Source organism: Gallus gallus, chromosome Z, assembly GCF_016699485.2.
Source record: "Gallus gallus isolate bGalGal1 chromosome Z, bGalGal1.mat.broiler.GRCg7b, whole genome shotgun sequence".
Lineage (NCBI taxonomy): Eukaryota > Metazoa > Chordata > Aves > Galliformes > Phasianidae > Gallus > Gallus gallus.
Genome location: NC_052572.1, coordinates 14,769,722 through 14,782,813, shown reverse-complemented (window position 1 = coordinate 14,782,813; position 13,092 = coordinate 14,769,722). Strand labels below are relative to the sequence as shown.

The 13,092-nt window shown below is 38.8% G+C and overlaps 1 long non-coding RNA gene across 2 annotated transcripts; it reads right to left on the bottom strand.

The window, feature by feature from the left end:
• Nucleotides 1-422: 422 nt before the first annotated feature.
• Nucleotides 423-11,246, bottom strand: LOC121108478. 2 transcript variants are annotated; one of them, XR_005843010.1, is made up of 4 exons: nucleotides 11,201-11,246; nucleotides 9,755-9,863; nucleotides 8,541-8,739; nucleotides 423-3,181 (listed from the first exon to the last, which is right to left on the bottom strand). It is a non-coding gene; the product is annotated as an uncharacterized LOC121108478 (long non-coding RNA). The 2 variants fall into 2 exon arrangements; XR_005843011.1 differs by having other exon boundaries at nucleotides 11,110-11,222.
• Between the last annotated feature and the right edge of the window lie 1,846 nt (nucleotides 11,247-13,092).

Sequence of the window (13,092 nt, the reverse complement as noted above, 5' to 3'; positions counted from 1 at the left end):
AATTTCCACTGACTTCATTGTAAACAGTGTTAGCTTTAAGCATGGGTAGAGCAGGTATTACCTATGAAAGCACATCAAAGCTGTCAGTACAAATACCCCTGCAAACAACACCTAGCCTCTGCTGCCTGTGTAACCAGTGCTGCTTTGAGTTTGCCTTCGTGTCACACGCTCCCTGTTTTAATCCGACATCTATTATCTGTAGAACTGTGGTGCAACTTGTGATCCAGAGATTATGGACAGTTTGTAATCCCAACTGTGAACTGGAAAAGCAGTTGTTCTTAACTCCGTAGGGAAGTAATGTTCTGTTTGTAGTGTTAGGGAAATCTGATTGTCCAAAGTAAGAATTTCCCTTCATGTTTGGGGCAGAAAATTAAATTTTGAGAGCTATGATCCAAAAGCCCCTTGTATGAGTACACCAGCAATTCAATTTGGCCAAGCTGTAATTACAAAGCACAGGATTAGGGTTTTGATTTTCTTTTTTCATTCTTTTAAACAGAACATATTTGAGATTTTGGCTTGTGCTTGCAGTAGTACACTTTTTCCCTGTAATTCCTCTTTGTCACTGAAATGAAGTATTAATATTGGTGTATAAAACAGGACAGAAGGAAGATTTATAATGCATTTTTTATGTACGTGCAAGTATACAGTCTTGTTCCAAAGAACTAAGTGTGAGTCTACAAAGTCTACAATAAAGGATGTATGGTTGAGAATACATGGATTTTTAATTTCTAGAAACTGTAATGGATAATCTCATCTGGTGTGCACCATCTAGTTTTGAGTACCATCTATTATTAGACAGGCCACGGAGAACATAAACACAGCAAGAACTAAGAGGCTTGAATTATTATAACATTCAAAAAGAGACAGAAGACTGAGATGAGCCATAACAATAGAGTTCAAAAATGAAGGAAAATGAAAAAAAGGAGTTCAATTAATTACTCCCCCATGCCAATCAAAGATAAAACAAAGAGCAATTACTTTAATTTCAAGTACTGAAAACCTGGATAATGCATTAGGAAAAACATCTTATTCCATCTGGAATTATAATTAAGTTCTGAAACTAGTCAACCAGAAATACAGTAGAATCTTGATTGACTGAAAATTTCATTTCATTTTTAAGACTTCAAAACGCAGATTATTCAAGGTATCCTTCATGTTATCTAGATGCTCAGATGAAGACATTCTCAAGAACATATGTCCAAAATACTTATATTTCAACACCAGATAGAACTGTTGCAGTTGTCTCTTCTAAAAGCTTTCAAAAAGGAGGCCAGGATCTTCCAGCATACGGCAATTGTACTAAGTAAATTGAAAGAGCAAAATATAAATGAAAATAATGCAAGCTTTTAGTAAACCAACCTAAAAAGTGGCCTCAATGATGAATGACTGCTTTCAGTGTAGAGATAAGATGATTCAAACAAGACATGGCAAAAACACATATATTTTGGTTTCCAAGTTCACTAAGTATAGGTTTGAAAGAAAACTGAGTTAGGTGTTGCACAAATTTTCTAATATATGCATGGAAAATAAATGCCAAGGACAGAGTGGATTTACGATGACTGGAATATTTGTGGAACATCATCTAAAAGCCTCAATGAACTGTGACAGGTATACTTATGAACAGCAGAGCATTTTGGATTTTTTCCAATCTATTCCTATACATCTGAATGCACTTACTTTTCAGGAAAAATAAAAATAATTTTAGTCATACAAACTTACTCACATTTCCTGTAGTTTCACCAACCTTCGGATAAACAAGGAGATCAATTCCAGTATAGTTCTAGTAGCAATGACTACTAGAAATGAAACCAAAGTTCAGTGGGGTACTTTTAGAAAATTATGTAGTAATACTCCGGATTGACAAAAAATATTAAGAAACTTTTCCTTATAATAATAGTACTAAGATATGATAATTAGAAGTTTTGTTAAGTCATCTACTAGAGAAGAAAGATATTTTTTTAATGGAGTTGAACTGAAAATATAATAATAGATTGAGTATAGGATAATGTAGTTTCTAGCAATACCATAAAGTACAAAACAAGCAGCAATACCATAAAGTACAAAACAAGCAGCTCTCTTTAGTTCAGTCAAATCGTTGATATTTTGGGTTGTATTAAACATGTTCAGAAATACACTGTCTGGAGATTTATTTTATGTAAGTTGGGTCTTCTCATGGCTCTGACTCTACTGGCTCACAAGAAACAGTGGCAGCTATGATTTCCTGAACATGTGCTTTCTGATGGTTTGCTTTTGTCTCCAGTTCTCCATTCTTTGTTTGTGTGCAAAGGACACAGCTAAGGAAGCTGGCTGTGTTGCTTTTACAACTATAACAGTCCCATAAAGAGTTACAGAGTGCATCTGAGAGTTGACACACATGGATAAACCTGAACTTGAGAGTGCCTATTTCATACTACTATACAGAAACAAACAAACAAACAAAACAAACAAAACAAAACAAACAAACTAACAAACAAAACACCTTGGCTTTTTAATAGCAAAGCTGAGGCTTTTTTCAAAATTCAAGAAATATTTAAGTTTACCAGCATTTCCATGCTTTGTGAGTATGCATATATCAGCATATGTGTTTAACTCTTTCTGTATGTTGCACAGGTTTCTTCAGTGCGTGGCTTTCATGTATGCATCAGCTTTTGAGCTTGTAAACTGAAGCACAGTGGGAACTTCATTAAATATATGCAACAGTATATGTTATAGCATATACTACTTTGCCACCTCAAAAAATTATAGATAACAAAGTATTATCCAACGATACTAATTTTTGTTCTCCCTCTGAAACAGAACAAGAACAGAAGTGCAAGCCAACAGTCATGGAACTGGCTGAAGTGTAGCATGTTAAACTGACACAACTTTCTACAAGAATGAAAGAACAAGAATTCTGATATCTATTCCCAAAATATTTGTCGATTTGAAGGCTCATAAGAACAGTACAAATACATTCATACCTTACACATGACAATCCTTTTAATATATTCTCCCATTAAAATGTTTGACCTCATTCTTCCATGTACAGGGAAACTTCAGCAGAGAAAGCATGTGTTTACCTTTTCTTCTGTAGCACCATTTCAGTGTAGAAGAAATGGAGTGGAGGAAAGCACCGAAATTTACTATCATCATTTATTTTGTTCATTGGCAGGGAAAGGAATTTTCTTTCCATTCTACCTGACTAGACAAGAGAAAATAAATAAATAAATAGAAAGTGACAGACAGATGAGGTATATAGTAGAGAATCAGTGTTGTCTTTTTCGTTGTCACATAAGGATGGCCAGATGGAATCTGCAGGAGTTACTATAAGGACAACTGACCAGAGGACAAAAGACAAGTATTAACGTTTATTGTCTTCTATTTTATGTAATGCCCTAGTATTGAAATCTCCTAGGATTGCAAGTTATCCATTCACGAGAACATGGAAAGATAAAGACATACGCCGTCTGTACTCAATGTATTCTTTCATAGGCTTATCAAATTCTCCATGTTCCCTATAGCTGTTCCCTCTCAAGCAAGAAACAGCAGAATCTGAAGCTTGTAATCCTGATATAATGTTCCAGGAATTTCAGATGGGGACAGGATCAGTTGAGCTCTCAGCTTCTCATCGGTTCATTCCCTCACCTCTCCTGAGGCCATGCTGTATCTTTCCCAGCTTCTCTGTGGCCTCTGAATCTCTCAGCTTATCTAGGTCCACCTTTGACAGGCTACACGCTTCACCCAGACAAAGTGGCACAGGTTTTTGTAAAACACTGTGACAAAGACAAATCCTTTCAGTTCTTCACAGTGGAAATGGTTCTACTGTCTGGCCAAGGCTCTGCCGAAAAGCTTGGGAAAACCATTTCAGAGATTGTATAAAAGGTCTGGGAGGAGTTTTCTCTCTGCCTCAGTCAAAACGAGACTCATCCCATACAGTCCTCATCATGCATGGATCACACACCACCCACTACACCCACAGCTTCTTAAGAAGTATCTGTATTATAAGAGATAATACTGACAGCACCTAGCCCTGCCATCACAATGTTGTTAGTAACTGTACACACTGTTTGTCACAGCTCCTTCTATTCAGATAAAAAACAAATTCTGACAAGGCTGATGGCTGCAGGCATCTCTGGATAAAAATCCCATCAGACATTAGTGTCCGCCACCTCTCTGAAAGGAACAAAGACCTTTCTCTTGCTCACTCTCACAGGCTCTTTGATAAATTTCCAGTAATAAAGTATAATGAAGTAACTGCAAAATTTCATTTTAATCACTTTGAAGATATACTGGAGCCCTCCATACAACATTTGTCATTCTAACAAGTTTTAATTGCAATATGAGATTTAAAACAAATATTTGACATCTGCTTTCTACACGTGTGCATTTTTTTTACTTAAGCATTCCCATTTCATTAGTTACAAGGTTCAGAGTACTCATATTATTTTCTTCCTATTAAGCTAAAATCAAAACATGATTGTTCTTCTTCACTCCAAATAACAAACTGTAGTGCATGAATTTCCACTTGGACTGACAAGGCAAAAGATAAAGCAGTTCATCTGCAGCCGTCCCATTTTTATGTTTACTTTTCCTTTCCTTTCCTTTCCTTTCCTTTCCTTTCCTTTCCTTTCCTTTCCTTTCCTTTCCTTTCCTTTCCTTTCCTTTCCTTTCCTTTCCTTTCCTTTCCTTTCCTTTCCTTTCCTTTCCTTTCCTTTCCTTTCCTTTCCTTTCCTTTCCTTTCCTTTCCTTTCCTTTCCTTTCCTTTCCTTTCCTTTCCTTTCCTTTCCTTTCCTTTCCTTTCCTTTCCTTTCCTTTCCTTTCCTTTCCTTTCCTTTCCTTTCCTTTCCTTTCCTTTCCTTTCCTTTCCTTTCCTTTCCTTTCCTTTCCTTTCCTTTCCTTTCCTTTCCTTTCCTTTCCTTTCCTTTCCTTTCCTTTCCTTTCCTTTCCTTTCCTTTCCTTTCCTTTCCTTTCCTTTCCTTTCCTTTCCTTTCCTTTCCTTTCCTTTCCTTTCCTTTCCTTTCCTTTCCTTTCCTTTCCTTTCCTTTCCTTTCCTTTCCTTGCCTTGCCTTGCCTTTCCTTGCCTTTCCTTGCCTTTCCTTGCCTTTCCTTGCCTTTCCTTGCCTTTCCTTGCCTTTCCTTGCCTTTCCTTGCCTTTCCTTGCCTTTCCTTGCCTTGCCTTGCCTTTCCTTGCCTTGCCTTGCCTTGCCTTGCCTTGCCTTGCCTTGCCTTGCCTTGCCTTGCCTTGCCTTGCCTTGCCTTGCCTTGCCTTGCCTTGCCTTGCCTTGCCTTGCCTTGCCTTGCCTTGCCTTGCCTTGCCTTGCCTTGCCTTGCCTTGCCTTGCCTTGCCTTGCCTTGCCTTGCCTTGCCTTGCCTTGCCTTGCCTTGCCTTGCCTTGCCTTGCCTTGCCTTGCCTTGCCTTGCCTTGCCTTGCCTTGCCTTGCCTTGCCTTGCCTTGCCTTGCCTTGCCTTGCCTTGCCTTGCCTTGCCTTGCCTTGCCTTGCCTTGCCTTGCCTTGCCTTGCCTTGCCTTGCCTTGCCTTGCCTTGCCTTGCCTTGCCTTGCCTTGCCTTGCCTTGCCTTGCCTTGCCTTGCCTTGCCTTGCCTTGCCTTGCCTTGCCTTGCCTTGCCTTGCCTTGCCTTGCCTTGCCTTGCCTTGCCTTGCCTTGCCTTGCCTTGCCTTGCCTTGCCTTGCCTTGCCTTGCCTTGCCTTGCCTTGCCTTGCCTTGCCTTGCCTTGCCTTGCCTTGCCTTGCCTTGCCTTGCCTTGCCTTGCCTTGCCTTGCCTTGCCTTGCCTTGCCTTGCCTTGCCTTGCCTTGCCTTGCCTTGCCTTGCCTTGCCTTGCCTTGCCTTGCCTTGCCTTGCCTTGCCTTGCCTTGCCTTGCCTTGCCTTGCCTTGCCTTGCCTTGCCTTGCCTTGCCTTGCCTTGCCTTGCCTTGCCTTGCCTTGCCTTGCCTTGCCTTGCCTTGCCTTGCCTTGCCTTGCCTTGCCTTGCCTTGCCTTGCCTTGCCTTTGCCTTGCCTTGCCTTGCCTTGCCTTGCCTTGCCTTGCCTTGCCTTGCCTTGCCTTGCCTTGCCTTGCCTTGCCTTGCCTTGCCTTGCCTTGCCTTGCCTTGCCTTGCCTTTTGACATTTCATTATATAAATAGAAGTAATATTTTACAATGGAAGCATTTTATAGGCTACATAACTTGCAGAAGAGTAGCCAACCATTTCCTTTTTTCATCTCCTATAGGCAACATCTTGTCAGAATAGAAGTTTCCTAAAAGAAGAAAGGTTTTAAGTAGGAATGTTTCCTTCACTTCAGCCCTAAGCACACACATGTATGACAGTACAAATGCATTTTCACAGTTAACACTTTCCTACAAGGTCTCATCACAAGTCAATGATCCTCAAAGGAAAACAGTGAAGAGACAGCATCCAAATGGAATCCTCTGCAAATAAATCTGGAGCAGAAATCATGATGTCTCATGATCTGGGAGAGATGGGAGTGGAATTTGGTACTCAGAGCCTTTCCTCGGACTGCTCCCACAGTTCAGAGATCAGTCACAGACACCCACCAGTCTCTCACACCCAGAGAGGAACTTCTAGTTGTCAAAGCTGTGCTGAGTAGGGCTACAGACCGCCTAACTGTACTGTGATGCTCACTCCCTGTTAAGCAGGACCTTCAGTTTCACATGGGCTCCTATTTTTAAATTAACTGTATAATCTGGGGTTAAACTTCACATCTGATGTAAAGCTGGTTCCTTTAAGTGATGCGACTCCACTTGGGCTTGCTGTAGTTGAGGTAGACAATGGCAAAGCACACGTCTTCCTAGGACTGCCATCTCTACTCCATCACTACTCATCTAATTCCTATTGTCCTTTCCCAAATGAGCAAAGGGAAATCCCAGAGGGCCATGCACAGTGTACCTCCCGCTCCAGCTGTATGAGAGCCTTCATCTCCCCAGCATCCTGCAGCCCTGCAGCAAGGAGAGATCCAGTTGTGGGCATGCAGGATTTTTTTAATTATTATTTTTTTAAAAAAAACAAGCTCCAGCTGAATGTTGTTCATGAGCAGAAAAGCACATGCATCTCCTAAGGCTTCAGTGCATCTGTCAGAGCAGAGCTAAAATAAGGTCCAGTATTTTGGCTTCACTGTACTATAGAAGATTGTCTGGCATTGTCTTCCTGAATTTGTAAGGGCAGACCTCCACTGTTCCTTTGCTATTATCTTAATTTAAGAGGTCAGTTTAAGGTCTTCAGAGCTTTTAAGTTTGGAACATTGTTTCACTCCCCTCCATACCCTTCCAGATAAAATGAAAGTAGCACAAGAAATATTCAGTGAGAATCACAGCTCTCTCTATCCATGCATGCAATACGGAGATGAAATTTTCCTTTCACTTTAAGCATTCTTAATGGAGATGTCTGTAAGCTTAAGCTATACTTTCCAGGCATTTAAACTTGAAAATTCTAAAACTTGTCTCTGCATCTTCCATACAACTGAGACTCTTAAAACTGCTTTAAAAACAGGCTTTTGCAATTACAGATAAAAGAATATCCTCATACCACCTATCTTTACTTGAAACATCTGAGGTGCCTGAAGTGCTGCCTTCATGGACATGCTGTAGAATGAGTTATTACTTACACATGCATTACAAATTAATATTTGCATTTGCTGTTTTAAAGCTATCCACATTGGTGTTGAAGTGCAGATCCTCAAGCTGTCCACACACGAACACCTACAAGGTCAGGTACTGACTCTGCATGTAGCAGATCATGACCTCACACTTCATTCAGGCATTATCAAACCTCATGGTGTGCCACAAACCAGTTTACTTCTGTGTTCACCAGGACAAAAGTACTAATGCTAGGGAACACCTCACTGATGTTTGTGTTTTTAATTACAAATATACTAGTTGCTCAAAGTGGGGATATCCATGATCCTACTGAACTCATCACTTTAAATAAAGTTCTTGCTTTTTATTGCAAACCAATTTCCATTCTGTCAAGAAGATTGCATGGCAAAGGTTAGGACTCCTTTCTCAAAGTGGGAGAGGAATTTACACTTTGATTTCAGGCCAGTTTGGGACAGATCTTGTTATTGGTTTCAGGGAAAACTCCTGAGGACATCACATTAAGTAAATAAAACATCAGAACACCAGTAGAATATCACTTGTTATATTTGCTGAATATTTTTCTCCGTATAAATCTGATTTGCATAGCATCACATCTCATAACTATCTGTGTTCATGTCAAGGTATAAATGAGGATATAATTTCTGTTATGCAATCATTGATGTCTACAGTGTTTTGAGAATGCTGCAGGAATTTGGAATATTAAACATATTGTAACCACGAGTCTATTATGAGAAATATGAAAGGCTGATTTCTGAGGCTGTCATCTTTTCTGGCAGTTTAGCCCTGAACTAGGAATTATACTAACTGCAACCCTATTACAAAACATTTCCAGGAAGAATGTCTGCTTTTTTTGGATGATAAATAAATGTTATTAAAATGCTTCTCACATACCACTAGAACTAATGACAGATTAATTCTTATATCTAAAGATGCCCAAATTTTCTGTACCTTTTCTTTTTCTGCTGTTTCATTTACAGAAACGAGAGTGATGTTAAAATGAACTGGCACACTGGTTAGCTCAATCTCCATCTGACTGAGGGAACAGCACATTGGGAGATCCTAGGAAATATTCTGACATTGAGAAAAGCACAAGCATTTGGCAGATAGCACTCTTTTCTCTGGTTACCTCCTCTCTGGACTCTAGATTCTGTGAAGAGATGATATTTTTAATCAGTTTTCATGCCTTAATCCAAAAAGGAGCATTTCCTTTTTTTCAGTACGGATTAGTTACACTAGTTTTTAGCAAAGAGATTAAGCTAGATAAAAAGCAACTTACTGCCAAGTAAACTCAGTGTTTGGCATCAGCTATCCCAACCAACAAATTTTGTGTTGATCTGTTTATGACTAATCTCTTGTCCTACTTTTCCATATGTGAACTCAGAAATACCTATCTGAGATTAACCTTTGCAGGTACAACCTTCAATGACCCAAAATAATGATGGAGAAACATCTTTCTGATTCCTGAGGCCTTTATTCTTCCTTGTCCCCAGATAACATTATCCTGACTTCACATGTAACTGCTTTCCAGCCACCTATAGAACCAAAATATTCACGGGATGTTCTTAAGTCAAGGAATAAAAGGCTTCACGCTGTAGAAGTAGCACAAAAATTCAACACTACACTGTTATTTCATTTCTGTGGGTTATTCTTAGTCCTGAGGTGATATTCTGAAGAGCACTAAAGGCTTTAAATAAAATGCTTCATTATTCCTTTGATGGTTGCCAACTGCCTACTACTTTCTTTACTACCCTGGAGGTAACTACACGAAAGAGGGACAACATGACAGCCTTGATCATAGCAGAATGGACACATGATGTGTGCTCCAACTCTACAATGAACAGAGCACTCAGAAGTACTGAAAATATGTAACTAGTTTTATCCCTTTCTTAAAAACACCTTTCCTATAATATATACATTACACTGGTCTTCAGCAGTTTACAAAAATAGAGTAAGTAAATGCAGAGGTTGTCAGTACACAAATCAAAAAGTTTCCCCACAAAAAATACATCTAATAAATGCTGAGTGATTTTTTAAATTTATTTTGTTAAGCTTCAATTCCTACACAAAGCATAAACACAGCACATTTGACAATTCCATATTCTCCCCTGTCCTAGTCTTCCAGTTTTTACATTGGCACCTAACTACATATTGTTCTCACTCACATGCTTTCTGCTAGTTCACCAAGTATTTCCTCCTCAGGGTACGATCTTCCTCCATTTGGAGTATGCTGAACAATTTCTTTTGACTTAGAGGATGGTGACCAAAGAGACCCTGCAACAAAACAAAGGCAGTCCAGTGAGTCTACAGTCAGTGGACCCCAAAGCAGACCTCCAATTTCCAATTTCAAATGAGCCATATGAGAGTGGCAGTGTTGTGAGCAAAATGTAAGGAGGTATTCTGAAGTGCTCTGAATGCTAACTGGGAAGCTGCAAGAATTCACCCTCCCATCAACACCGCATCTCATGACTGTTATACAGTTCTGCAATTTCTCACTGCAGCAGCAGCCAGCCATGAGGAATATTCACAATTTTAACAAATGTGCAAAACTCCAGTTCTCAAAGAATTGCTCCATTTGACTTCAGATGAAGTCAAAATCAAATGATCTAAGCTGATAAGGTTTTCAAAGTATACTTCTGGCAATTATCAGAAAGATTTAATATAATCAAATTCAAAGCCTCCTTTTGGAATTTGTCTCTGCAATGAACTCCTCCCTTGTCACTGTTGGTACTGAACATATTTTCAGTAGGAGAAAAAAAAAAAAAAAACAACCAACCAACCAAACAAACAAACAAAAACCATTTACTAATCTCTGGAAAGGTTTTCAAAGAGCAGCCTGTGAGATCACACAGTTTTGGAACTGAAAAATTACTTGTGTCCACGTAGTTAACTGGAGAAGAAAATATTGGGTAGAGTCCAACTTTTTGTTATGTTTCCTGTTCATACATCAAACACAGATAAATTTTAATTAGATGCCTCTCCAGTCGGTATTATTTTTGCATAGTTTTTCCATAATCACTGATACAATCCAAAATGTTTCCTTTATTCATTCTTCAATCTTCTTTTATCCTTAGGAAAGTTAATATGCATGCAGAAATAACAATAACTTCTATTTAGCTTGCAAAGGTCAGTAATACTGTAAGGTAATAGGAAAATCTGCACCAAAGATTCACAGATCGTGATAAACAAACCTGTCAAAAATCCATACTGTGAGACCCTGCAAAAGAAAGCAAGAGTCTAGAGCAGCAATTGTCTGCACTTAGCAGCTACTGACAACTGGTAATGAACTGACTGACAATAACTTGTATATCTACGTGCAATGTCCAAGCTAGGCTATGGCACCCTAAGGCTCCTAATCCTGGTCAGTGGAAAGAGATGAGTGTTTTAAAGGGGAATTTGTCCTCTTCATTGCAATCTCCTCCATAAATCTGACTGCATTCCTCCTTCAGGTATCACACTGTGTGCTTAAAGTTAGCATGAACATGTGTCTGGCTTTAAAAAATTTGGATTGATCACTAACTTTTCTTTTTCCTGGGTACTTTAATCACAAGTACTGTTTGCAACAGACATAGAAAATACATAAGGCACATCACAGCCAACAAAAGCCTCACTTGTATAATCTTCAAAGGCTCATAGAACTGGAACAAATGATTCACAGTTCCTATTGCTGCATCATAATCATGCAAAACTCAGTTCTACGTAGTTTGGGTTCAGAATGAAACTCAACAGTTAGGAACAAATTATTCTTAAGTAACTTGAATGTATTCAAGATCCAGAACTACATCTTAAAGGTTGTAGTTTCAGGATGCAAACCCACACTTTCTGAAAAACATAACAGAGGAGTTGTCTTGACAGAGCCACAGCAAAACTGATCTGTTTACAACTGCTATAGTGAGAGCAGCAGACATACACTGTGCAGCTTGTGCTTTCTTTTCTGCACGGCAAAAAAACAGGAGGCAGAAATACAGGCCATGGAGGCTAACATTTGGCTCCAAATACCTCAGAATTCATTGCCTGCCGGGTCACATCAGCTGGAAAGCACCTGAGACTTCCCTGGCAACTTGACAACTGATGCTCCTTTTATTAGGGAACAGGAAGTAAAAAGCCCTGTTTTTGTTATTTTTATCTCCTGATCGGTCGCAAATAGTTGGAAAAAAGAAATACTCTTACCCTCACTTTTCTTTTCTCTCTTTTGGTGGTGATGAAGCATATTAGTCCACCTGAAACTAAGAAGTTGTAAAAGCCTGAAGTGAAGCCAAACAGTTTTCTTCTCTCTTTGTATCTCTGTTCTTTGTCATGCTTGTGTCAGAGTCAATAAAGCCAGTCATGGAAACATGGGAGTCACAGGAAAACATCTTCCATGGCTGATAGAGTGACCTACAAATGTGGGAATCCTATCCTGAACTTCTCAGAGAAAAATTAACCACTTCAAAGGATAAAATAAAATATATCAACAGATGATTTTTATCATCTAAGAGTCATCTTATTTTCACAGATTAGGATATGATAATAAACTACAAATAAACACAATTTAAAACAATAATTATGTTTATTTCTTCACTTCTTTGGCTGTAAATTGTGACTCAGACCATCTGTCTGCCCCAGAATCACTGAATGAATGGAGTAATGTCAGTTCCATTAAAATACAGATCGGTATACAGCATTATTCAGGATAACACTGATATAACGTGCCAGCTACTGATTTTCTATAGTTATTAATACTTACAGTCAAAGAAGACAGAATTCTCTCAGGAGTATTTGTTTATTCCATCAGTGTCAAAAAAACTTTCCTCTGAAATTGCCTGAGTAACATCAAAGGAAACTTGCACCCCTCATAGCATTAATATGCCACCTCTGTTTTGAGCTAGGTGAAAGAATCATATGACTGTAAGATGGCAGGGTTTTGGTTTGGTTCAGTTTTGTTGGCTTGTTTTTTTCATTCTATCATTTGCGTGTGTGTTTAGAAGATACTACTTAGACCCACAAACACTATGTACAGATATATAGATAGAGGCATAGATAAAACCTCTAATGAGGAATATACAGATTTATTAAAGTACCTAAATGAGGATTGGACAGAAATGTTTTGCACAGCATAATGTTACCATCAAAAGTTCCAGTGCTTTCAAATTCCAGTCTAAGAGCATGATGCTACATGTTTATCTGTTTTATCTCTGCTTTCCTACTTTTGATTTGAAAAACAAACAAACAAACAAACAAGCAAAGAAGATATCATTGACAAAAATTGTTTCAAAATAGTTTTGTTAAACAAGTTACAACTCTTGCTGTCATAAATAATAGAATTCCTTTAAAACACTGCCTGTAATAGAATGATAAAAATGGCTGTGAAGATTATTTGAAGGTATGACTACATAGCCATGCTAGTTTCATATAGCTGTTATTCTAAGAACAGCTGCATTTTGAAGTTGACAGAAGGCACATATTCAGCTCCCTGATTAATTATATGACCAAAAGTACTGTACGTACCAATGACTTCTCAAGC